We start from the raw sequence: 17898 nt of genomic DNA on the forward strand, positions 1-17898 counted from the left end.
AAAATACCACTGCTAAATGTGTAACCCATAGAAATTTTTGTGTATATGGTACCTTTTATTCATCTCTATGAGTTATGCATTTAGCAGTGCCATTTCTGGGCTAAAGTTTATGGCTTTTCTAGGATTCCCCGAAGTCTTCTGCAGGTTGGATTAAAATGGCAGGGTCTGAAACATTGTGGATGTCTCCAACAGCAGGCTGAGGTAAATAAGTACAATAGTGGACATCAATGTCATATTCATGTCCCCCCTCTCAATTCCCTCCCCCCAATGACTTTTTTCCATCCAAGATCACTGCCAGTAAGTAAGTATCTGTGTCAAAATTTGGACTTGGGTCTTCCTGGCGATTAGTGCATCATTCTTTCCACTGTGCCACCTAGATTAGACTTCTCAATCACTATCTTTGAAACCCTGGAAATAGTAAATTTGAATTTGGAAACTTTTTTTACTCTAGTGCTTCCAAGCTGAGGACTAGAAGTAGTGGATATAATATGCAAAGAGGAAGATTTCAGCTCAGTGTAAGGAGCTATTGAGAGACAATTTGGGTTAGAGAAGGTTGGTGCCTAACACAAGCTAGCTATGTGACCACAAGCAAGCTACTTAAGCCCTCAGTGTTCTACGGCCCTGTGTGGGATCACAAAAAATTTGGCAATAGCAAAAGGTTTCTGAGTAAGCAACAACCAAAAAGTAATAAAAAAATAAAACACGTAATGAATCTGAGGTGTTTCTGTCAGTGCCTGCCCATGTTGCATTGAGCAACTTCACTGCAGCACGGCTTCTGAACACAAAATGCGAGCACTTTGCACCGTGCATGCCCTCAGGCCACACAACTCTAGCTGAAATGCAAAAAAGGGTCTCAAGTTGCAAAAGTTTAAGAAGCCTTGCTCTAGGCAAGCGTGCTCCAAACTATTTTGACAGTACACTTTTATCAGTTAAACAATATTATTTCTAAATTATATGCATGCACTACTGTGCTAATATGATACATTATGAAAAATACACAGACATTTAAAGAGTTTAAAGGTGAAATAAACAATTTTAAAATATCTCATTTTGTTTATTAAAAGCACAAAAACCTTTTTTGTTCTTACTAAAATCTAAATTTTTAAAAATGATAACACTGTGATTAATTGTAATCTATTATGTCACCTCCCTGACCCAAACAAAAAAATTTATGTATGCCCTAACAGAAAGGGCAGATTACACACAATTACTGTTTTAATAACTAATAATTCAGTTAATTTGATTTATGTAGTTAGTTAATTATGTGGATTTTTAGCTATTTTATTTATTCATTATTTATTTGTAACGTTCTTTCTTTTTTAATTTTGAGTTCCAAATTCTCTCCCTCCTTCCCACTTCCCCTTCTACCCACTGAGAAGACAAGCACTAGGCTATCTATTATACATGTGAGATCATGCAAAATGTATTTCCATATTAGCCATGTTTCAAAAAATAGAAAAATAAAGTGAGAAAGTGATACTTCAATTTGCACTCACAGTTCATCAGTTCTCTCTCTGGTGGTAAATAGCATTTTTTCACCACAAGTCCTTTGGAATTGTCTTGGATCATTATATTGATCAGAATAGCCAAGTCTTTCACAGTTGATTATCATTACAACATTGCTATTACCATACACAATGATTGCTCAGTTTTTCTCATTTCACTTTTCATTAGTTCATATAGGTTTTCCCATATTTTTTTCTGAAATCTCCCCTCACTTCCAGTGTCAAGATGGCAGGAACTCACCTGAGGCCTCACAAATTTCCCTCTAAACAAACTTACAATAATGCCTTAGAACCAGTTTTGGAGTAGTGAAGAAGCTTACCAGCCCAAGACAGCTTGGAGGGCCACCAAGAAAGGTCTGTCTCACTGGGAATGGAGAGAAACGTGGTCAGAGAGTAGCAGCAGCACCAGGATGCACCCCAGAGGGCCTGCAGCAAGGACACATGCCCCAGGCAAAGCCACCAGCAAGGCCCCATCACCAGTGTAAGGCAGAAGCAAAGCCAAAGCCCCTAGAAAGCCAGCAGTCTGTACAGAACAGTAGCACAGAAAGTCCCCACCCCCAGTGCTGGCTAGCAGCAAGATCCTGCCCCTTAGGGCAGGCCAACAGGGAGGCCTTACTTTCAGTTCAAGCTAGCAGAGAGGTTCCCTCTGTCCAGTGAAAGCTAGAAGCAAAGCCCCAAACCTTAGGGAGAAGAAACTTGGGAGAGTGCAGGAACATAGCTCAACTTCTACATAAAAGTATAAAGTCACAAAATAGGCAGAAAAAATAAGCAAAAAAACAAACAAAAAAACCAAAATAATAGCCTGACCATAGAAAGTTACTCTGGTGACAGGGAGGATCAAGGCACACACTTAGAAAAAGACAACAGTGTCAAAATGGCTATAATGCAAAGCCTCAAAGAAAAATGTAAATTGATCTCAGATACAAAAAGGACTCCTGGAAGAGCTCCAAAAGGATTTTTAAAAGCAAATAAAAGATGTAAAAGAAAAATTAGGAAAAGAAATGAGAGTAATGAAGAGAATCCTTAAAAAGAGTCAACAGCTTAGTGAAAAAAAAAGGAAAAAATATAAAAATTCACCAAAGAAAACAACTTCTTAAAACTAGAATTGTTCAAATTGAGAAAGACATACAAAACTAACTGAATAAAATAATTCCTTAAAAATTAGATATCATGGCAGCTTTCATTAATAATTTCTGGAAATATGATGTCTGGGCTCTTTCTTTGATTGTGGCTTTTAGGTAGTCTAATACTTCTTAAATTATCTCTTTTCAACCTGTTTTCCAGATCAGTTGTTTTTCCAATGAGATATTTAACATTTGCTTTTTTTTTTCATTCTTTTGACTTTGTTTTCTTGTTTCTTTGATTTTACATGGAGTTATTAGCTTCCACTTGCCCAATTCTAATTTTTAAGGAATTTTTCCTTTCAGTGAATTTATGTACCTCCTTTCCCATTTGGCCAATTCAGCTTTTTTAAGGAGTTCTTCTCTTCAGTGAATTTTTATGCCACTTTTGTCATTAGGCCAATTTTTTTTTAAAGTGTTATTTTCTTCAGTATTTTTTGTGCCTCTTTTACCAAGGTTTTAATTTTCTTTTCATAACTTTCTTGCATCCTTCTCATTTATTTTCCCCATTTGTCCTCTATCACTCATCTCTTTCTTTAACTCTTCCAGGCCTGTTCCCTTGTGACAGAGCATCGGCATTCCTCTTCACCCTAGAACTATGACTCAGAACTATGGATGGGCAATAGAGTTGCCAATAAGGGCCAGCTGTACCCAGTGCTATCAAAGGGTCCCCCTTAATCTCTTTCTGACCGGTTGTTTGACCCCTCCCCCCATCTCTGGGCTGAGAGAGCTTCTGAAGCTGCTGGTATAACTGGACCCACAGTTGTAAGCAGTATGTGTGGGCCCCAGAAATGACTCAAGTTTTCTTAGGCCTGAAAAATGTCTCTTCCTGACCTTTTGTTGGCTCTGCCACTTCAAATTTTGATGTGAGGCATTATTTTAAAGCTGTTTGGAGCGGAATGTTAAGAGACTTCAGCTGGGTGGTTGCCTCTAGTGTGCTATCTTTGCTCCTTTTAGGACCTTTATTGAAAGATGCACAATATAATAATCATAATAAGCCATACATCTGTGAACATTTTTAAGTTAATCAAACTAATCACTTCTAGCATGGGGGACTGACACTGTGACTTTATTAGTCTAAGGAGCTTCAAGGTGATGAAATTCCTGCTATAAATGCAAGTCTGCATCTTCTCTCTGATTCATAGAATCAGAGATCCTAGAGCAGTGATACATTTTGACTTGCCCAGTGTCATGCAGCCTGTGTGTGTCAAAGGCAGAACTTGAAATCCAGGTCTTCCTGGCTGCAAGGACAACTCTCTATTTATTCTGGCACACGGACTCTCTGTTTGCCTCAGCTTCTCCATCTGTAAAATGGGGATAATAATAGCACCTATCTCTTGGGTTTGTTGTGAGGATTAAATAAAATAATATTTATAAAGCACTTAACATAGTACCTAGCACATAGTAAGTACTATATAAATGTTAGTTATTGTCATCTTCATTATTATTATTATTAATTTACAATTATATTCCAGATAGAACCAGGAACTATTATCTCCTGCCTCTGCTTATTTGTGGTTTGCATCCCAACCTAGAATGTGCTCCTTCTTCATCTCAAGCCTGTCAAAAACCTTCTTTCCCCTCAAAATTTAGCTCTGATATCACCTCTTCTCTGATTCTCCTGGTAAGTTCTCTTCCACCTGCATTTTTCTTGGGATCTTTGTATCTTGACTTTATACTTGTCATACCCTGACCTGCATTATAGTTAGTTGTGTCCAAGTCATATCTTATAGACTGCATGAGGGCAAAGATTGTATCCCTATTTTTGTAGTGTCAGGACCTAATCAATAAGCGTGTAGTAAGAACCTGTTGTCTGTCAGGTAATATGCCAGGTGCTAGAGATACTTATATAAAAGTGAGACAGACCCTGTCCTCAAAGAACTTACATTTTATCCGAGTTAGGCAACCTTTTCATAGATTGGTAAATATAGATTATATACAAGATAAATATATAATGATTTAGAGTGGAGCTAACAACTGAGAGAATAAAAGAAGGCTTCTTGAAGGAAGTGGCGTTTGAGATGAGGCCTGAAGAAGTCTAGAAATTGGAGCCAGCTTATGCAAAGATATAGAGGAAGGAGATGTATGGAGAACAGCATGTATGGCTGGAGCCATTAGAAATGCATTAGAAAAAAAGAATATGTAATCAGCCTGGGAAGATAGGCTGGAACCAAATTGTGAAGAGGCCTACATGTCCAACAGAAGCTTTGTATTTGATCCCAAAGACAATAGAGAGCCACTGAAGCTTTTGGTGGAAAGGAGTAGCCTAGTCAGGCCTGCTCTTTAGAAATATCAATTTAAGAGCTGTACGGAAGATAAATTGGAGAAGGGAGGAACTGGATATTGGGAGACCAATTAGGAGCCTACTGCATTAATCTTGGCAGGGTGTGATGTGGGCCTAGACTAGGCATGAAATTGCAATGCAAATGGTCATATGGACTGCAATAGTAATCCAAATGTAAATAGTAATTTCAGCTCTATTCTGCTCAGTGTTTTAAATCACAGTACTTCTTATGAAAATGTCAATGTTGTTTAAAAAGAAAAAATTTGCCCAGGGTCTCCCCACCCCTACATCATAGGGAAGGCCCTGCCTAGAATCACAGTGTAAATGTGGATGAAAAGGAAAATGCATCCTTGGAATCAGAGGAGGGGACCCTTAGATCCCCATTTATAGCAGCAACACTGTAGGGAGGTAAGTAGTGATCAGGTAATGGAAGCTTCTAGCGCTGGAGCCAGATATCCAACAATAGGGAGAATTTCCCAAGGAACTACTGAAAAGGAGACAGTAAGAGAGTAGAACTGTGGGAAAAGTGAATGCCGATTTAAATTGAGCTGGATCTAAAAATGGTTCTGCCTACTTTGGGAGATCAGCAAAAGGTCAAGGTACTTCTCTGATCTCTGCCAACTTATCCTGTCCCAATTAGAATATGGGTTCAAGTATCTGTCTCATGCAGCCATTAATATGAGTGGTTGCTGGCAGAAATCTTTATAATAATAAAGATCCTTTAAAGAAGATTGAGCCATTTCATTCATCTTCTTAAAGAAGAAATTTTTAGTTTAGACAACAGCATTTAAATCATCCTTCCCACCTACAAGAAAGCATTTTTGTCTGTAAATGTAGACACAGATTGAATCCCTTCAACAAATATCTCTGCCTAATATATAAACTATAACAACGGGGAAGGTAGATTGCTCCTAAAAAGAAGGAGATAATATGAAACTACCTCTTTTTTTGAGGACTGGACATCAGCAGTTACAGAGTAAACTATAAAACACTAGGTAATAATCTGTTCAGTGTGATTACCAGGATTTTGCTGTGGGGTAGCAAATGGCTATGGGTCTCCTGGGAGAGGCCAAACAGCTGACACTACAGTAAACAGAGAAAGCATCTTTTGCTATCATATTTCCATGGGCATGTCTGGAGCTGCCCCAGAGGCCTCATCTTCCTTCCTCTGGCAAAAATTGTAAAATACCACAAGGGAGCACAGAATATGTCTTATGTAATTGTAACCTTGTAGAGGCTCTAGGAGTCTTTATCCCAACTTCCATTCATATTAATGAGTCAAGTCCCCAAAGGACTAACTACATCTCCCCTTCAGGGTCATAGCAGTAACCCTAGTGGGCATTAAGTTGTTTTTTTTTCCCCTAATGGTAAGGGCTTGAGCCACCATTCTCATGTGTTCTACCCAATAACAATCTCCAGTTACTGTTAATATCTCCTCTCTGTTATTCATTTGTACCCCAATATCATTTAACCAATTAACATAATTTGCTTTTACAAAAAAAGGATTTACTAAGGAGACATGAAAGGAAGTGAAATACAAACCCATCCTCTGAAACTAAAAGCAATCCATACCCTCCATCACCATAGGCCTAGAGAGAAGGGACTCCAACATGAAGGAGTTACCACTAAGCATTTGTCCTGGCAAGTTCACTTCCAAATGCAGCATATTTGATAGATGGAGTGTATCTCTTATTGAAACAGGATGCAGTATCTCAGTCAATCCATCCTGGGTCAGGTCAAGCACATTATTCCCTGACCGCTGTTACTACCTCTCTCTTTACTAGAAGGCCTTTAGTAGTAGTCTTTGTTCCAATCACAGTCAGGAAAGAGAGAGCAAGGTCTAGCAATGGGTGTGGAACCCAGGGCCTCCAGGCCACATGTGGCCTTCTAAGTCCTTGGATGTGTGTGGCCTTTTAACAGAGTCCAAGTTTTACAGAACAAATCCTTTTATTAAGGGGATTTGTTCTGTGAAGTTTGGATTCAGTCAAAGGACCACACTTGAGGACCTGGAGGGCCATGTGTGGCCTCTCAGCCTAGGTTCCCCATGTCTGGAGTCCTTGGGGCTTTGTATGCACATTCAGTTCTGGCTTAGTAAACAATCAAAAAAACACTCTTTTCCACACAATAAGCTGACAGGAAAACTCTGTACTCCAACAAAGAGAATAGGGCCTTCTGTTACACATGCCCAGAACAGATTCACCTAATGTTCATGTGGGTTCACTGTGTATGTACCTAGGACAAGGATTTCACTGGCCAGTTTTCTATTCCATAATCATTATGCTTTAGTGTCTCTGCATGTCCTCATTTAGTGCTTTCCAAACAAGTGCCTAGCTACTATATCACTAGGACTATCACCCTCTCCCTTATTCATTTACCATCCTTGCTCCCCAAAATTTCTCCTTATTTGTCATGCTGTTTTATATAGTCATTTAGCATCAACAAAAAGTTTAGATTTTCCATTGTTTAGCCCTGGTAATGTAGTATGTTGAAAAATAGCATATATTTCTGCAAATGTGCCTCATAGAGATATTTGAATTTTTTTAATATGTAGCATGAAACAGAAGTCAAAGAAATGATGTGATAGCATTTTTTCTGTGCATATTTGTGCCTCCACAGATTTCTTCTTGTGCATCTTAGTTTGGAAAATACTATGTCTCTCCAAATTTAAGTCTATACCATATTTCTTCCGAGGAATGGCATTTTTCCAAATCTTTGTTTAACACTGGAGTATAATTCTTAGACTTGCATTTATGTTCTGAAGAAAGAAAAAAAAGTCTTATTTTTTTGATGTGCTTAGTTTGAAGAATGCTAGGTGACCATTATTTGTGTATGAAGAGATTGCATTATCTATTTTTCTTTGTTTTCATTTTCAACACCTAGGATAGGGCCTAGATAATCCTCTCATCAGGATGCTCATCTGTATAAAATGCTGTCCATATTGATATGCCACTGCCCTCTGCTGGACAGATTGATTAGACTTTAGTTTATCCCATTGCCAAGTAGGCTTTTGTTGTTTTTTGGTTTTTGGTTTTTTTCCCCTTATTGTACATTGTACTTATGTAGTATAGTGGAATAAGGAACACCAGTTTTGTGCTCACTGTTGGTGGTTGACTAATTATAGTGGTTTGAATATGTCATGGAGGCCCCATACAGCCTCATACTGATCATGAACTTAGGCTTTTCTTGAGGATTGAGTGAATTTCTCAATTCAAAGGCCTAGAAATAACATAGTCCAACCTCATTTCATTCTCGAGGAAATGGAAGCCTAGAGAGGTAAAACTTGACCCAAACCAAATAGCAAAGTAATATCAAAACCATAGCTAGACCTTAGGTCTCCTAAATCCTATCCCAATGCTTGGCTTGAAAGCACAGGTAAAAAGGGCAGAAGTTCTGCTTTTAAGTAGAGGTACTACAGGATTTTTAAATTTCTCATATATGCTAAGAATAGGTCAAGGCTAGAAAGAGAATGGAAATGAAATTAAAGAAGAGGCATTCATTACTGTTTGCTTTGCTGCGGCACCCTAAGAACCAAAGGGACCTTTCTGTCTGACTGGAAGCTGAAGTTTTCCAGGCGTTTCCCCCATTAGAATGTAAACTCCTTGCAGGTAGATACTGTCTTTGCTTTTCTATTTGTATCACCAGAATTTAGCACAGTCTTTCTCACAGAGAAAGTACTTAGTAACTACCTTAATCATCTATTCATCTTGTGTGTTCATCATGCCACAAGAGGAAAAGGGGAAATTCAGAGGCACTCTCTTAGAGAAACAGTCTTTTAAATAGTTGTGTGGAGAACAGCTAAGTGGTGCTGTGGATGGAGCACTGAGCCCAGAGTCAGGAAGACTTGAATTCAAATCCAGCCTCGGGGAGCAGCTAGGTGGCATAGTGGATAGATCACTAGCCCTGAAATCAGGAGGACCTGAGTTCAAATGTGGCCTCAGTCACTTATTAGCTATGTGACCTGGGCAAGTCACTTAACCTTGTTTGCTTCAGTTTCCTCATCTGTAAGATAAGCTAGAGAAGGTTTTCTTGGCCAAGAAAAACCCAAAATGGGGTCATGAAGAGTAGGACATGGCTAAAAAACTGAACAATGACAGCAATAGATTAATAGCATGGAGCCAGTTTAGGAGGACCTGAATCTTGTACTGCCTTCATAACTACCCATATCTGTTCCACCTGTCCTGAGTTCCTATCTCCCCCACAGGACCCCACAGAAAATCATTCCAAGGAGAATTTTATCATGTAAAACATGAATAAAATTCCTAGCCAGCGCCACAAAAAATGCTGTTACTGCTTTTCCATATAAAATTACTTGGCATAAGAGAAATGGGTCACTTAGCTATGTCATTGTCCCAAAATGTGCTGAGCCCTTCCTATCTGGTATGACTTTCTGTGTATCCCCAAACTGGGAAGAGATCTGGGGCCTACGGTGACTATGCTACTAATATAGTTGTCTCTTGATCCTGGATATATTTTCAATAAACCTTATTCAAAGTTTAATTATGAATGCCTAAAAACCCTTCTATGAAATAACTATTACATATATCATTGTACCCATTGTACCAATGAAGAAACTGAGGCTTAAAAAGGTTAAGTGACTTGGCCATGGTCAAACATCTAATAAAATTTAGAGGAAGGATTCTCAATTGGTTCTTCCTGACTTCAAGTCCAGCAATTTATACCAACCTAATCTTATTTAATAACTTAAAGCTCTTTTTTCATGTTGACTTAATAAGGGAAATCAATCATATTGTTTCTGTACTTTTAAACTAGAATCAAACCCTGAATGATTGGACTGGTATGGATGGGTAGGCCATCAAGCCAATCCACAAAAGCCTGTCTAACCTGTTAAGTAGCAATGTATTCTGACCGAATAAGTCAGACTTTCTATATATTAGGGGCTTGTTAGGTAGTGAACCTGGGAATATAATTATGATTTATAATAATACTTCTTTGAGAAAAGGCATTCCACATTCCAAACAGCTGACTTATGGAAAATTTTAGGAACACAACCTATTTATAATTTAAGAATTTCCTGCATATATGTAATTTAACAACTGATGATAAACAACGACAACTAGAAGCAGGGTTAATTTTTAAAAAAATAAAGTCGTTTTTTATACATTGTTTAAGGGCCCTTCTAAATTAAAAGCTCTGTTCACCTTTTTTGGTCAATTGAAGCCTAGTGTTAGGTTCACTAAATTTCTAGCTCTCTGCCCAGACCTATAAATGGGAATACAAACTTTTCTATCATGCGAAATTTAAAAATCATTTTAGTGTTAATTGAAAAAGAAATGCTTAACAGGATAAAGGATACCCAATAGTCTCATTCTTCTGAAGTTTTGGTGTAATTTATGTTTATGAATGATTCATAAACAACACTTATGAATCAATCTACTTAACTGTCATTTAGAAAGGACCTTCTTTTTCCACATGAGGTCCTGAGGAAAAATAAATTTATAATTTCATAAAAACTAATTCCTGTTGTAAAAGCCAAACCAAATAAACACAAATGCAATTTTAAAATAAAGTATAAATGCCTTATAAAATAAAGGATGGAATTAAAACTCTTGTAATAAAGTATAACAGAATAAAAGGGAAAAAATTAAACTGATGAAAACATTCATTTGCAGAATCAGATAGAAAAATCAAATTGATACACTATTCAGGACATAAATGAGACACTAAAACTTGAAAAAAATCCAGAAAATATAATAATTTGTGCCCAACTAAAATTGTTTCCTCCTAGTTTTTGACATTCTTTATTCCAAGTAATATGTTATCATGTTATTCTGGAAACTAGAAATCAACCCTCACTGCCAAGAATTTTCCATATTCTATTCACATGCATTAAACACTTATTACACACCAGGCACCATTTTAGGCACTGAAAGTAGGATAGGGATAGAAATTGAAATTCATTGGTCCAATCTGTTGATTTCATTGGTATACGGAACATCCAGTAGAAGAAACTCTCTTTCACTTATTCAAGTCAGAACCTTCTCTGCAACTTAAAAGACTTAAAGAGTTGCCAAGAAAATTGAAAATTCAAGTGACTTGCTCAGGATCATAGAGCCAGTACGTGAAAGAGATAAAACTTAAAGCCAGATCTTCTTGGTCTTGAGAGTAGCTCTCTATCCACTTTGCCACACTGGCTCTCCAGTAGGAATACAAAGACAAAAAATAAAACAGTCTCTGCCTTTAAGGACCTTACTTTCTAAGTAAAAAAAAAAAATACAGATTACTTACATAAATACATATAAAATAAATACATATTTTTTTCTTAAGATAATTATGTATTAGAAGACTTAAGTTCTCCCTACATTACCATGTTAACTTATGCCATGCTACATAATCCTTTTTTTTTCTACCATCAACACCTGTTATTCAAACATTCACTAAATTTTAAGGAGACAAGTTGTATTAAGAGTATAATAAAATCTTAGAATCGGACTGCCTCATTGACTGGGGACGGTGAACCATTCAAAAAATGTAATGAAATTGAATAAACTTAAGAACCTTGAAAAGCTAAATGTTTACTACACTCTAGGAAGGCTGATAAGAATGGGTAGAATATCCAAGAAATAATAATCAAGTGAGAGAGTACAGATTTAAAAATAATTTTTGGACATGAACAATGAAGAAATATGTTTTGCTTGACCGTACATATTTATTATGATGGCTGTGTTGGTCAGTATTTTTTTTTAATTAGTGGGGAGAAAAGTTGAATTTTGGTTTCTTGGAAATAAATTTAATTACAAAACATACAAAACATAATCAGTGCTGCAATATGAAATGACTAGATATCCCATGAAATAATGTTTCCTATTGCCTTTGGATATACAACAAAATCAAGGTCACCAACTCCTTTCTGTTCCTCTCCAATGAGGAATGGTAACCCTTCTCTCCATTTAGCTGTAAACATCTTATTTCTCCTTGTGATATGACTTCACTCTTCCAGTCATATATCCACTCACATTGGTTATTGGACAAGGATTTCCTAATTAGAATACCAACAATCATATACTTGTATAAATTTGCAAAATTGTGATTCATAGTCCCCTTTGCTTCTTTTTCTGCCACTGCTACCATAACTGCAGAAGTAGAAGGGGAGCACAATTCAGACAGTTTTTTCATCTTTTAATTTGTTTCATATATTGCCAATGCCAAAACCAAATCAGTTTCGAGACTCATGTATTTACATATTGATCTCCTAAACATTTGTATCAATCTATAGTCTTACCATCAATGTTTACATTGTTTACATTAGATTTTATCATTTTACTATTTTCACCATTCCAGGAGGTATAAGATGAATTTAAATGTAATTTGATTTAAATTTCTCTGTTCATTAGGAAATTTGAGCATCTTTTTATATGTTAGTAATAAAACTATTATTTCCCCCTTTTGCAAATGGTCTGTTCATATACTTTGACCATTGAGGAATACGTAATAGTGGTCATATAGATAACTGTCAATTTCTTATACATTATGGCTGCCTAATCTGTGTCTGATAGATACAAATGTGACTTTATTTTTGTAAGGTCCATTGAGTAAACCACTCAGTTCACCCTCTCCCACTTAAAATAAGTAGAATGATGCTAAACCTTCATACCTTAACTAGGTGGGAGCACATCTCTATTGAATCAATCAAGCACAGGCTGAATTAGTTATTATATAATAATCTGATGGAATACATTATAATGTAAGGAATGATGAAGGGGATGGTTTCAAGAAGGAAAAAAAATCTGGGAACATTTGTATGACCTGTTGCAAAGTGAACAAAATCAGGAGAACAATTTATACAACAATAATATTATAACAACAAACAAATTTAAAGGCCTAGGAACACTGATCAACACAGTAAACAATCACAATTCCAGAGTACTCATGATGAAATACCTTCAGATAAAGAGGTGTAACCCACCTTCAGATAGAGAGTTGTTGGACTCAGAGAGCACATTGAAACATACTTTTTTAAAAATATTGCTCATGAAGGAATTCCTTCATGGTTTTGCTTTATTGTACATGATTATAAAAGGTTTTATTTGCTTGCTTTTTCGGTAGGCACTGGGGGGGGGGGAAGAAAAGTAGGAAAGAGAGAAGGAAGACCTGAAAATAAAATAAAATTGAATTTAAAAAGAAGAATTCAAGGCAGCATCACTAATTTCCATGACATCTATATCATAGTCAATAGAATGTTATATTTGGAGTCAGAAAGACCAAATTTGAATCCTGTCACAAACACTTATTATTGTGACCCTGAGCTAGAATCACTTAACATTTGCCTTAGTTTCCTCATCTATAAAATGGGACTAATAATAGCATCTACCTCCTAGGGTGGTTGTGCAGATAAAATGAAACAATATCTTTAAAATACTTTGCAAACTTAAAGCACTATATAAATGCTAGATGTTAGTATTATATTAGAACTAATTAAAAAGGGTAACCAATGAAAGCTCTTCCACTAAATACCAGAGTGAAATAAAGATGCCCCATTTCCACTGTTATTTAGGATATTATTAGAAATGCTAGCAATAGCAATCAGACAGGAGAAAGAAATTAAAGACATAAACAAAAAGAAGAGATACCATACTTATTTGCTGAAGACAAATCGGATTACTTAGAATATTCCAGAGAATGAGAAAAAAAACCTGAGACAATAGCTTCACGAAAATAGGAGACAAAACAACCCACAAAACAACAATATTCTATATAGCAATTTCAGTTCACAAGGAAATAATAAAAAAGTAAAATACTGTTCAAAATAACTATGAAATGCTTAAAATATTTGAGAGTCAATCTCCCAAAGTATACTAATTAAAATTGGATGAAAATATAAAATTATATCAGGGGAAAACTAGATAAGGAAAAATCAGAAACAATTGAACATAGTAACTTAGTGTTCAATAAAGGCAAGAACATCAATTATTTGAGGGGGAAATTCCCTATTTCACACATACACCTGGGAAAATTGAAAAGCAAGTGGCACAGATTTAGATTCATGCTATATACCACAATAGCCTCAAATGGCTATGAGACCTGAATGTCACACCATAAAATATTAGAAGAGAACCCTATTAGGTAATTTTCATAGCTTTATTTAGAGAGAGGATTCCTAAATAAACAAGGGAGTGCAGTAGTCAAAAAACTCAAAATGGTTAATTTTGTTTACATGAAATTGAAAAAGTTTTGCACAAACAATGCAATGAGAATAAGGAGGAAAAATCTTTGCATCAAATGTATCTGATATCGGACTGATATCAATGATATATGAGGAAAATACAAATACACAAAACCAAAAGCCAATCCTTAATGGAAAAGCAAAAAAATTATATGAACAGTTTCAAAAGAAGAATTACACACTATAAACAACCATATGAAATATTATTTCAAATCACTTGTAATAGAAATGAAAATCAAAACATTCTCAAAAGCGATGCTAAGAGACTAAATCTCAAGAAGGTCAAAGGTAGATGCTATGTGCACAAAAATTTCAATCGTTGTACTTTTGTAGTTAGCAAAGAACTCAACACAAAACAGATACCCATCAATCAGTGAATGTAATGGAATATTATTATGCAGTAAGAAATTATGGATATAAAGAATAAGGTAAAAGCATGGAAGATTTATATAAATAGTGCAACAGATCCCTGCAGATTAGACCTATTATAAGGTCTCACGTGTCATTACAAAATATATCTCTCTCCTAGTAGAAGTATTCTTTTCAATGAGACCTCCTCTCACCATGTCAGTACTTCTCCCTTTCCCACTATTTAAATTTGCCTCCTCAACCATTCTTTTATAGCCCCTTTTTTTTGCTAAGAGACAAAAGCAGTTATTTTTACTTTATTGCTTATCATAGACTTGATTAGGATATAGCACATGTTTTTCTCTATCTTCCACCTCCCCTCTTCCCTTTTATTGTCTTTCTCATTCTCCCATTTAGCCTCCCAAAATACATTGATTCACTTGTAGGAGGATTGTGAGAAATCTTAGTCCGCAGTGTTTTTTTATTTTATTTTATTTTTAGTTCCAAATTCCCCTCTGCCTAGCTCCTCTCTGACATATTGAGAAAGTAAGAAATACAAAATCCATTATAAATATGAAGTCATGCAAAACAGATTTCATATGAGCCACGTTCTGGGAGGGGGAAAGAAAGAGAAAAAAATGTATTGGTTTGCACTGAGTCTATCTATCTGGAGTTCCCCATCTGGAGGTCAACAGCATTTTTCATCATGAGTCCTTTGGGATTATGGTGGATCATTGTGCTCACGAAAGTTATTAAGTCTTTCACAGTTGATTGTCTTTACACTGTTGCTGTTTCTATATAAATTGTACTCCTGGTTCTTCTCATATCACTTAGCTAAAGTTCTTATAGATCTTCCCAGGTTTTTCTGAAACCATCCCCTTCATCATTTTTAGCAGCACGATAGAATTCCTTCACATTCATATACTATAATTTGTTCAAGTATTCCCTAATTAATAGGCATCTCCTCAATTTCCAGTTCTTTGTCACCACAAAAGAGCTGCTGTAAATGTTTTTTGTGAAATAGCTTCTTTTCCTCTTTCTTTGATCTCTTCGAAGTACAGTGATTTGTTTCTTGAAGTAATTACCAAGTTGTTGCTTAATTAGTAGGATTTGGGGGTATAGACCTAGTAATTGCATTGCTGGGTCAAAGGGTATGTATGCACAATTTAATAGCCGTTTAGGCACAGTTCCAAATTAGCCTTATCTGATTGAATTTAGCTTTACCTTACCGACTTATCTTTCAGACAAAAGAAACTGAGGTACTAACAGCCTGGTTCCCTCAAAGCTATGACAAACTACTCCTAACCTCCCCCTGCTCCCAAGTCATGTTAGTGTTTCTAGAAATGATCTGAAATGAGTCAGCAAAAAGCTTCTACTAATGCCCATTCCTGGCTCCATTTATTCCCTTGTCACCCTTTTGGCTTCTTTAACTATATCTTAGTTCATTAACCACATGACTATTGTTTTTGCCACCTCTCAAGATTAATTCTTTGGTAGTCCGGCGTGGTATGAGCAAGTAAATCAATTTAGGTCATACTGCCATTTTTTTTAATGTTGACTCAACCTACCCATAAGCAATAAATATTTCTCCAAATTTTTAGATCTGTCTTTATTTGTATGAAGAATATTTTTGATTGCGTCCGTATAGTTCCTGTGTGCAGGTAGATTCCCAAGTTCATATAGTTCCCGTGTGCTGAGTCCCAAGTATTTTAGAATGTTTGCAGTTATTTTAAATGGAATTTATCTGTCTCTTCCTATTAGGTCTTTGAGGGGATGCCCATTAATTAGACCTTTGTTGATAATATGCAGAGATCATGATGATTTGTGTGCATTTATTTTATATCTAGCAACTTTACTCAAGTTGTTAAATATTTTGATTAGTTATTTTAAATGGACTTTCTAGGATTCTTTAAATAAACCATCATATCATCTGAAAAAAGTGATGGTTTTGTTTTTTCATTGGCTATGCTAATTCCTTCAATTTCTTTTTCTTGTCGTTGATATGACTATCCTTTCTGGTTCAGTATTGACAGTAATGGTGATAATGGGCATCTTTGCTTCACCTCTCATCTTATTGGAAAGGCTTCTACCTTATCCCTTACAACTAATGCTTGCTCTTGGTTTTAGATAGATACCACTTACTTCTTTAAAAAAAAAGTGCCATTTATTCTTATGCTTTCTAGTGTTTTTAATAGGAATGAGTATTGTATTTTGTCATAAGCTTTTTCTGTATTTATAGATATAATCATGTAATTTCTATTGTTTCATTATTTATGTAGTCAGTTATGTTTAGAGTTTTGCTAATATTGCCCTGCATTCCTGGTATAAATCTAGCCTGGCCATAGTGTATGTTCTGGATTATATAATACTCTAATCTCCTTTTTAGTATTTATTAAAAATTATTGCATCAATATTCATTAGTAAAATTGGTCTATAGCATTCTTTGTCATTTGGCTCTCCCTGATTTAGGTGTCAAAACCATATTTGTGTCATATAAATAATTTGACATGGTTTTTCTCTACATATTTTTTCAAACAGTTTATAGAGTATTGGAATTAGTTGTTCTTATATATCTGTAGAATTTGTTTGTGAATCCATCTGGTTTTAGTTTGGGTTTTTCCCCCCTTTAGTGTGCTCATTTATGGCTTACTCAATTTATTTTTCTAAGATAGGGTTATTTAAATATTCTGTTTCTTCTTTCATTAACCTGGGCAATTTAAATTTTTGTAAATATTCACCTATTTCATTTAGATTGTCAGTTTCATTGGCATATAGTTGGGCAAAATAGTTCCTAATAATTGCTTTTATTTCAATTTCATTGTTGTAAATTCACTGACCACTTTCTGTGGACTTAAGGATTTACTGTCTTTATTTTAAGACCAATAAATCTTAGAAACAAAAGACCCTTCACTTCTCTGTTTCTGTCTTTGTCTATCTGACTCACTGTCTCTGTCTCTCTGTGTGTGTGTGTGTGTGTGTGTGTGTGTGTGTGTGTGTGTGTGTGTGTGTGTCGGTCTCTGTCTCTGTCTCTTTTCCTTAACAAAACTGAACTGCTGTGAAAGTGGAAAATGAAAACCTATTTTCTCCATGGCTGATCAGAAGATGAAAAGGAATTCTGCCCAGATGGGTTTCTGGTGCCAATAAAGGGATCTGGAGGAGGTTCATTACTGAAATCCTCATTTCTTTAAAGCAAACTTAAATTATTTAATTTGCTTAGAGGTTATCATTCTTAATGAAAAAAGTATCACATATTTAAAAAAGAGACAGTAAAAAAAAGGAACTCTTTTTTTTTTAATCACCATTCACCTTCACTAAAGTTACATCAGGGGAAAAGAAAACTTTCCTGAAATCTATGACAAGGCTTAACATTTTCCTCCTTAGGAAGAAAAGGAGTACTATCTCTCCCCTACACAAACTTTTTCGTATTCCAGTTCCAACCTTGGAAGACTCAGCACTAAA

The sequence above is a fragment of the Phascolarctos cinereus genome, unplaced genomic scaffold, assembly GCF_003287225.1.
Source record: "Phascolarctos cinereus isolate Bilbo 61053 unplaced genomic scaffold, phaCin_HiC Scaffold_726;HRSCAF=1367, whole genome shotgun sequence".
NCBI classification, from domain to species: Eukaryota; Metazoa; Chordata; class Mammalia; order Diprotodontia; family Phascolarctidae; genus Phascolarctos; species Phascolarctos cinereus.